Source organism: Arachis duranensis, chromosome 6 (assembly GCF_000817695.3).
Source record: "Arachis duranensis cultivar V14167 chromosome 6, aradu.V14167.gnm2.J7QH, whole genome shotgun sequence".
NCBI lineage: Eukaryota > Viridiplantae > Streptophyta > Magnoliopsida > Fabales > Fabaceae > Arachis > Arachis duranensis.
Window position 1 is genome coordinate 106,044,144 of NC_029777.3, and position 8,921 is coordinate 106,053,064.

An 8,921-nucleotide genomic window follows, 5' to 3' on the forward strand; every position below is an offset into this window, starting at 1 on the left:
TTATATAAACCCTAAAAATTAATTATTATATATATTATATTATTATGTATATTATTTTATATATTTTTAATATATTTTGTGTTATTAATTTAATATTGAGTTAATACTTAATAGTCAATTTTGTTCCTGAAAGATATCTCGATCTCCATTTTCGTCATCGAAAGTCAAAATTAATCAAAATCGTCCTCCAAAGATACCTTACTTGATCACGTTTGTCCTTCTGTCATCTCCGTAGCTGAGTTGGCAAACGTCCGCTGACGTGGGCCGTTAATTGCCAAGGTGGGAAACGCCAGGCTTTAGCATGTTGTTGATGACAAGATAAGTCTTGTTTAAGACGTCAAATTAGTCCTTGGAATGGATAAACTCTAATCCTAGTTTGAACGATAAATACATTGCCATGAACACTTTCAGTGGTAGTAGAGGTAAGTAAGAGCCATAATCCCTGGCTGGCTGACTGGATGGAGATGGGAAATGATGGTTGTGGTGGCGATTTGTCACATACATCGCACGACAGTCATGGATTTAGTGCTTCGATGCGAAGGAGGAAAGTGAATTCTTATGACGGATCATTTGATCGAAGGTTACCTCTGCCAACTTCAGTATTCCAAACTCGCCATACATGTCGAGCAAAGCTGTTTCCAATACCGGATGAGGTAGAAAGCCTTTCCTTATGGCAAGTCCATGGATAGTCTTACCCTGCAAAATAGCTCCTAGTTGTGCACGGGAAGGAAGCAGGTTTATAAGTGTGACATTATTAACAGCCAATTTATCATCCTTGAGTATATTCTCCAAAGAACCATAAGCCTGAATTAGTTGACCGTTCAGAGCATAAGCACCAATCATTACATTCCAAGCAACAATGTTCCTCAAAGATATACTATCAAAAATCCTCTCTACATAACTTAACAACCTACACTTGCTGTACATGTCAAGAAGCGATGTCTGGACCATAACATCTGATTCAAAACCCATCTTGAGCGCATAGCAATGCACTTCTCTTCCCCATAAATTATAAAAACAGTGAGAACATGCCTCCAGCGCATTGATTAAACTGAACTTATTGGGGCGAATCCCAGCCTGGAGCATCGTCCTAAACCACTTCAAAGAGGTGGAATATTTTTGGACCATCAAATACGCGCCAACCATTGAATTCCAAGAAACCAAGTCTGGAAGAGGCATTTCCTCAAACAACTTAACTACAGAATCAATGTGACCAAACTTGCCATACATCCCAATGAGTGAATTGCAAACATAAGGATCATCAGCCAAACCCATTTTAAACAAGCTCCCATGAACCTTTTCGCCTTCTCGGAAATCCAACAAGCCACCACAAGCTTTGAGGACAAAAGGGTATGTAAAATGATCAGCGGGAACCCCTTGAAAGTGCATTGTGAGATACAAGTTCAGAGCATGTAGAAAGAAGCCGTTATCCGTATAACCTCTTATCATAAGGTTCTAACGAAAGGTGTTTAAGTGAGACATTTTGTCGAACAGGGAGAGTGCATGTTGCATAGACCCATATGACACAGTATCAACTAGAGCCCTTGAAAGCCGAGACAAAGAAGAAGATGATGAAGCTCTGGAATGGTTGTGGGAGTGAGCAAAGGCGATAGTGGGTTTCTTGGAGCGATTATGGTGAATAGGGGGAGTGGTGTTGGTGGAGATGAGAAAAATGGATTTCTACCGAAACGACATCATTTTTGTTCTCTGCCACCTTGACAGTTAACGGCCCACGTCAGCGGACGTTTGCCAACTCAGCTACCGAGATAACGGAAGGACGAATGTGATCAGGTAAGGTATCTTTGGAGGACGATTTCGATTAATTTTGACTTTCAGGGACGAAAATAGAAATCGATGTATCTTTCAGGGACGAAATTGACTATTAACTCATTTAATATTTGAATAGTTGATTTTTTACACATTAAAAAATGACGTTTGTTGAACATTGAAACAAGCAACGTGTGTGTGGTCATAAAACACTGAACATTAAGCGTAGATTGGTAAACAGAAACCAAACGGTCCTTAACTTGAGCCCATTAGTTTTAGCGCAATTCATAAGAATGAACCCAAAAAAACAAAGTAGCTTTGAGAAACGTTTTGCGTTACCAAATAAAATAAATAAATAAATGACCATTTATACCTATAAAAGATATAAACGCTGATAAATATATTCATAAAAGAAGGAAACTTACCTTGTAATCACGAAAGATGACCTCTATGTGCCAGAAATACCATATCGTTGGTTTCACACTTGGTCCTTTTAATATCCAAACCTACGTGGCAACAAAACCACTCCAAACCTATCTACATGTAACCCAACATATACCTCTACAAAAACTAAAATCCTAGCATGCCTTTCTTCTTTCTTTCTTCTCCAATGTTTACCCTAACTCAGAAATTGAAATCATTTCATTTTTGTTTCTTTCTCAAACACAAACATTGACAAAGAAAAACCTCTAACCTCTGGCCATGTCTTTGCGCAGATTTAACTCTACTACAAGTAATATAAGTTGCAGCAATGCTTCGAGTTCGAGAAAGAAGAAGGAAAAGAAGCTTGATGGGAGATGCTTCTGTGTACTGGAAGTTGCGTTAATGGAATCTGGTACAGTAACAAACTCAAATAGATGGTTTATCTGATATCCTCTCTAAAAGGTCATGGCTTAGCATTTTTCTTTTTTTTGTGAAGGTTCTATTTTTTTTTTTGAATTTTCGTTGTCAGTTGGATGGACATGGGTATTTTGATTTTCCAAACAAGAGACTGCAAATACTTTATGCGGGTGGATGAAATAGAAGAAAGTTGGGAAGGTCTTGCAAGATCATTAGCTAAAAGGAATACAGAGCATTCTTATGTAATATGTGAAGATGGGTTGACAATTACTGCAATTAAAAGGGAGAATCAAGAAAGCTTCTCCAAGATTGCAAGGAAAGTAGAAAAACTTAGGAGTGAAGTTAGAACAAGTAGAGTGTTCCTTGTAACTATAGCATTGGTAGTTGTGTTTTGTTTAGCTTGTAATTTGTATTTAGTGATAAAAATATAGGATTGATATAATCTGGAGATCGTTGTTGTTTATGAGCATTGTTTGTTGTTAAGAATGACAAACCAGTTTTAACCAATTCAGTTTGTTATATTTGATAGAAGTACCTATGAATGATTAATCAGATGGCATAAATAACCATGTGTATTTACTTTATTTGACTAAATAGGTCCTGTAAGATTAATGACATGCTGTCTAAAATATGCATTTGCCATGTATTAATTCCTGTCATACATAACTGAAACACATGTTTATAATTCTATAACACTATCTTTAAAGATTAAAACAAACTTCAGCTTGTGATACATAGTGGATTCATAGAGAAACACAAGAGTCTAGTATCTATTAAAGAGTACCTCATATTACCAAAATGAAATTAACAAGTCTAGAGATTGTGCTTAGAACATCATAACAGCAGAATAAAATAGAAGAGTCTATCATCTCTCTTGATTACATTAAACATAAACAAGCCCAAAAGTCTAATTCATATTAAAACAAGATTGAACTAATACAGCAAAATAAGTAGTTTTCATCAACTAAACAACTATGATATTGGAGTTGAGTTACTGCTCCTGCTTGAAACAACATTACTAGGCCCACTTAAAGTTCCTCTACCTCTGACTGTTGTTTTTCTGCCTCTAACAGTTGATGTTGCACCGGTATAAACTGTATAAAATGTGTGGTTGTCCCAGCACTAGCACCTTGCATTGTTTGAGGTGTAACTGTTGGTGTTGTTTCTGAGTTAGTTGTGGGAGCAGTTGTTAGTTGTCATTGTTGGTCATATTCAAAATAGGGGTTCTCACATAGTTATGGATAACAAGGCAAAATATGAACAAACACTTCATGATATAGTTCAAAATATGGTCAAGGTAAAACTTAAGATCTCAATCACCCACACGCTTTAAAATCTTTCAATTATCAAATCTATCTGGCGGTTCTGCAGGAAATCCAACTTCATGATAATGCTATCCTTTGCCTTCAATTTATACATTTGACAACATTCAATCCAGTCAACTCCGAACTTTCACTCTATATTTCTCCCTTCACTCTTGAGTAGATGAAAAAAAAGACGTTGTTGCCTCTGCTAGAAGGTGGACCAACGATCTGCCAAATCGAACCATGTCTAGATGGAATAAGATATGCAGCAAATTAACACCCAAGTACTGCACAAACGAACCATTATTAGCGTTTAGGGAGAATTTGTTAAGGTTATCTATCATAAATGCATAACCAGAATTTAACGTGTTTGCATAAAATTGAGATGAATTATTTAGAATCAACTTGTCAATGTACTTCTAGTCTGGTCAGCACGTGTCAGGGTCTTCCTACGGTAAGCATATGGAGTGTATCTGCTTGTGGATACTTTAAATTGTTAGTCTCCATTCTAAAATGTAGTTCAATGTTATCCAAAAATAAAATTTATGGGTGAATACAAAAATTACGTGTCACATTACCTGTTGTCAGGTATTTCTTCTCTTTCAGAACTTTGTTCGCTCAACTCAACTGATGAATAGCTTTGATCACACATAATTGTTGGATTATTAGGGTTATTACCTTCCATTGTTAAATCTTCATCCTCATCTGACGAGTCCTGAAGATCAGATGGTTCGGACCCGGATAGTACCATAACATCAGGTGATGAGGCGTCATTGTTGCTGCCGTACTTTAGATAAAATGCTCTTTTTACATTGTGCAGTGTATTTTGGTCTAATCGGTCCCTCACATCAAAGTTTTTATCCGAAACAATTTTAATAGGTTGGTTCATTTCATTGCATAGTGAATGAAAAATATCCCAAAATCCACATAGGTAAATTGTATAGTAGTCCCTCTCCCAACAAAATAAAAATATCTAATCAGCTCAATTGAACACTTCGTTATAACTTTCTGTTTAGTTTTACTTTATAGATCCAACACCAAATAATTATCCCACTCATCAATTGCGTAGCATGAGGACCCTAATTGGTGGCCATAAATTGCTACAAAACGCGGTGGCAAAGCTTTGTTTACCTATATTGCATGTTACATCTAAAATTAAATATCTCCCTTCACAAGCTATTTAAGATACAAGATATAATATTACATGTATTTAGTTACCTGCCCGTCGTATAGTCAAAACCCCAGAGTCCCTTCTTTTCCTTTGATTCAGTATTTTTGGATTGCCAAAAACCTCATGAGAGCATATAACAGTACCATCATAGGTTAGTGAGACTTTGATTATTTGTATGCTAAGAAATGGACCCGTACTACCTAAAGTAAATAGTCATTTTTCATTGATATATTTAAGTTTTATAAGAGTAAAAAAAAAACAAAAAAGGCTGGCTATGACAATAACATATAGACTACAAACATTATTTACGGAATGTGATCATCAGATGATTATTTTGAAGCCAAATTCAAATTGTAGATACCATAATTAATTTTAGTATCTTTAGTAAATGAATAGAGTGGTAAAGAAATCTGAATAGAAAAATTTAGAGTCAACCAATGACATAAGTTACTTCAACCCAAGCCAAGCTTAATAAAATATGACATATCAAAAATGATTATAACTAAACAATAATTATAATTAATCAGATAAAAAAATTAACAACATTTTTAGTACATGATAAATTATTAATGAGTTCAGTTATTTCATGAATCTTATGCTAATATATCTGTTATTTGATTCGAAAAAAATTATTTTCAAAATAACTACATAAAAAGTTATATAAAAACTACTCAAAAAATAAAATTATTAAGAACTCTTTTTTGTTCAATTGGGTTAAATATCATATATCCTTTTTATGAATCTTTATTTTTAAGTACTTAAAATAAATTGTTTCTCAATTTCTATATGAAGTTACCTTTTTATACTGAGCTCAAAATAGAATTTGGCTATTTAATGATGAGTTGAATGCGTTAAAACAAAATTTTTAAAATTTTTTGACTGATAGAAAAAGGTCTCTAAGGATGTATATAGCCTATCAAGTTTTTACGGCTTTATTATTAGTTAAAAGGGGTTAAAACTGTAACCTATGAAATCTAATTAAGTTTGTATAATTGAAGAATTTTTTACTAAATATGGGATAAGTGACTAGCAATTTTACCAATCTAGGGTAGTATGTTTCTATGTCATCTACCAATTGAGTGTTATTGTATGTTCATTTTCTTATAGACATGCAGAGTAAGAATCAACATGGGTTCAGTTTTTTACCTATTGGTATTATTCCTATCTACATGCACCGCTATCCAATTTTGTGATGTTAATCGTCTTCTTAGCACTGGAGAAGAGATCAATGATTTTTCCCTTTTACTGCAAAGAGATTGTATTAGAATAATTAAAAAAATCTGTTTTTCTTAGTGTTAAGAGAGACTGTTAGAATTCAGATGGAGATGATATTTCACATGAATGATTCGAACCTCGGTTTGCTCTTCAGATGGATCTCAGGAAAGATACTGCTAACGCAAACTCTTATTCTGTACCTTTACTAAAACTCCTTTCTCTCTTTTCTTTGCTTTGCTTACTTTCCTTTTAATTAGTTAGTCACTAAACAAAGAGATGCCTAAATAGTTATTATATGTGTGGGGAAGTTATAAACTTTCTTTCTCTCGGACCCTAAATGACAATTAAAAAGAAAATTGAATAGCCATTATTCGAGCATATGCATATAGATAGCCCATATACTTTTGTTCCTTTACATATATATCTTTTTGGGTTTCTTGGGTCCACCTTTGGATGAAAATTAGTTCTTTAACTGTTTATTTGACAAATAATCTTAAGTCTTCTTTAAGAATAATGAATAACAGCAGCGGCAATCATGGAAAATAAAGAAGAGGCGTTGTTTTTCTTTTTTCAGATTCATCCGATCGGGTTGCGGGTTTGGTCAATTGGAACTGGTAATGGACCTAAAGCTGTCCAAAATAAAAAAAATATTATGTATGAGTTTTGAGCCAAAAAAAGAAGTGTCATATTATATGACGCAGCGAAAGGATAAGTGCATGAAAGTAAATAAAACTCATTTCCTCCCTCATCAGATCTCTCTATCCATCTCTCCACTTATCGGTACCCAATGTCTGCACCATCACCGGAATTAACATATAAACTTTGCTCGCGATGCAAACAGAAGAAGTGTCGGTAGAGACTTCTCTTCAATTCGCGAAAACCAAAGCTTGATCCATACACTGTTGCTCAGCATGGATGGCTGTCGTTGGCGGTGTTGTAGAGGTAATTGATTTATTATTTATTTTTTTTTTGCAGAGTAAGTATAGTTACACAATTTATTGGTCGAATACATCATGACATTATAATGATAATGCACATTTCAAATTGCGGGAGTTCACAACTCTCACAAAAGAAAAAACTGTTTTAAGTATATGATATTCCCAGGAGTTTAAAACTTCCCACAACCTGAATCAAAACTGTCGCAACACAGAACCGTTGGATGTCTTTAGAAGCTAATACAATTTAGTTGAAACCGTCGCGAACAGTAGAGGACAAAAAATCGCCGCTATTCGAAATTCAAAATAGCGTCGATTCCAAAAGAATTCTCATAATTTATTGCAGGACACCTAATTGCGTCATTTTACTAAACCGTCGTTATGCAATTTGCGAGAGTTAAAAACCGCCGCAAATAAGAATAAAATACCCCGCAAATTAGCGGGTTTTTTTGTAGTGTAGTGGCCATAATAATGCAAGTGGACAACTTTGGTTGGAAATGTCTAATTATATATATGAATTAATGATAATGTTAGAGAAAAAAAAAGTCAAAATTTGTTTTATTTGACTAATTTTTTTTAGTTATCAAATATTTTTAATGAATTAAAATAATGAGACGTATATTTTATAAAAATTATAAAATTAATGGTGATTAATTTTTTTTTAATTTTTTTATTTTAGAATATCTAAATTCAAAAATAAGTGATGAATATTTGATAATTAATTTAGTATTTATAAAATATTTTTGAATAAAAATATACAATGAATATATATTTAACAAAAAGTACATACATATATAAGATATATTTTGTCACTGTCTGATTCATCGTAGAGAATCTTGTGCTTTAATCTCTTGCTCATGAGCACTATTTCTCAGCAATGCTTAATCTCTTCTACACCAATCATTCAACCAAGCGTGAGTCAGCTGAAAGTGAAAGGAGGATACCCGAGCGTGACTGAGTAACTATGAAGTATATATAGAGGAAATTGAAGAAATTTAAAGACAAAAAAAAAAGTTTTTGTAGATTATCAGAATAATTACCTTTCATCTTAAGTTACGATCCAAAAGTAGAGTTAATAAGTTCTTTTTACTTTTCGAGAAAACAATGCATTTACACACTATATATAGAAACTTTCTTTTCACACAAGACTATAGTATTTAGATGTTTAAAGATATATAGAAGACTAGTTTTGTGGTGTTTTTTATTTAGTGTTTAATTTTTTTTAACTTATTTTTTATTTATATTTTTAAATTAAAAATTAAATATTTAATTTTTTTAGTAATTAAACAATAATTTTTAGACACGTACTATAGTAAATATTTATATAGTATATGACAAAAATATTATTTATACATTAAAATTAATCATTAAAATTAGTCACTAATATATTTGTATATATATATTTTTTAATTTATTTTTAATATATATTTATATTTTAATATATATTTTATATTAATGACTAATTTTAGTGACTAATTTTAATGTACACTTGAATATATGATCCCACACAAACTGACGAACACATACAGAGAAAGTAACTTGGCTCTAATAACCATTTTCTTTTCTTTTATTTTTTCTCTGCATCATGGTTAAGCAAATTTCCTCATTAATTATATATAGAAACAATGGACATAAAACTCATATGATGGATATGTGACAATATTATTGGAGGCTAAGTTAACAAGTATG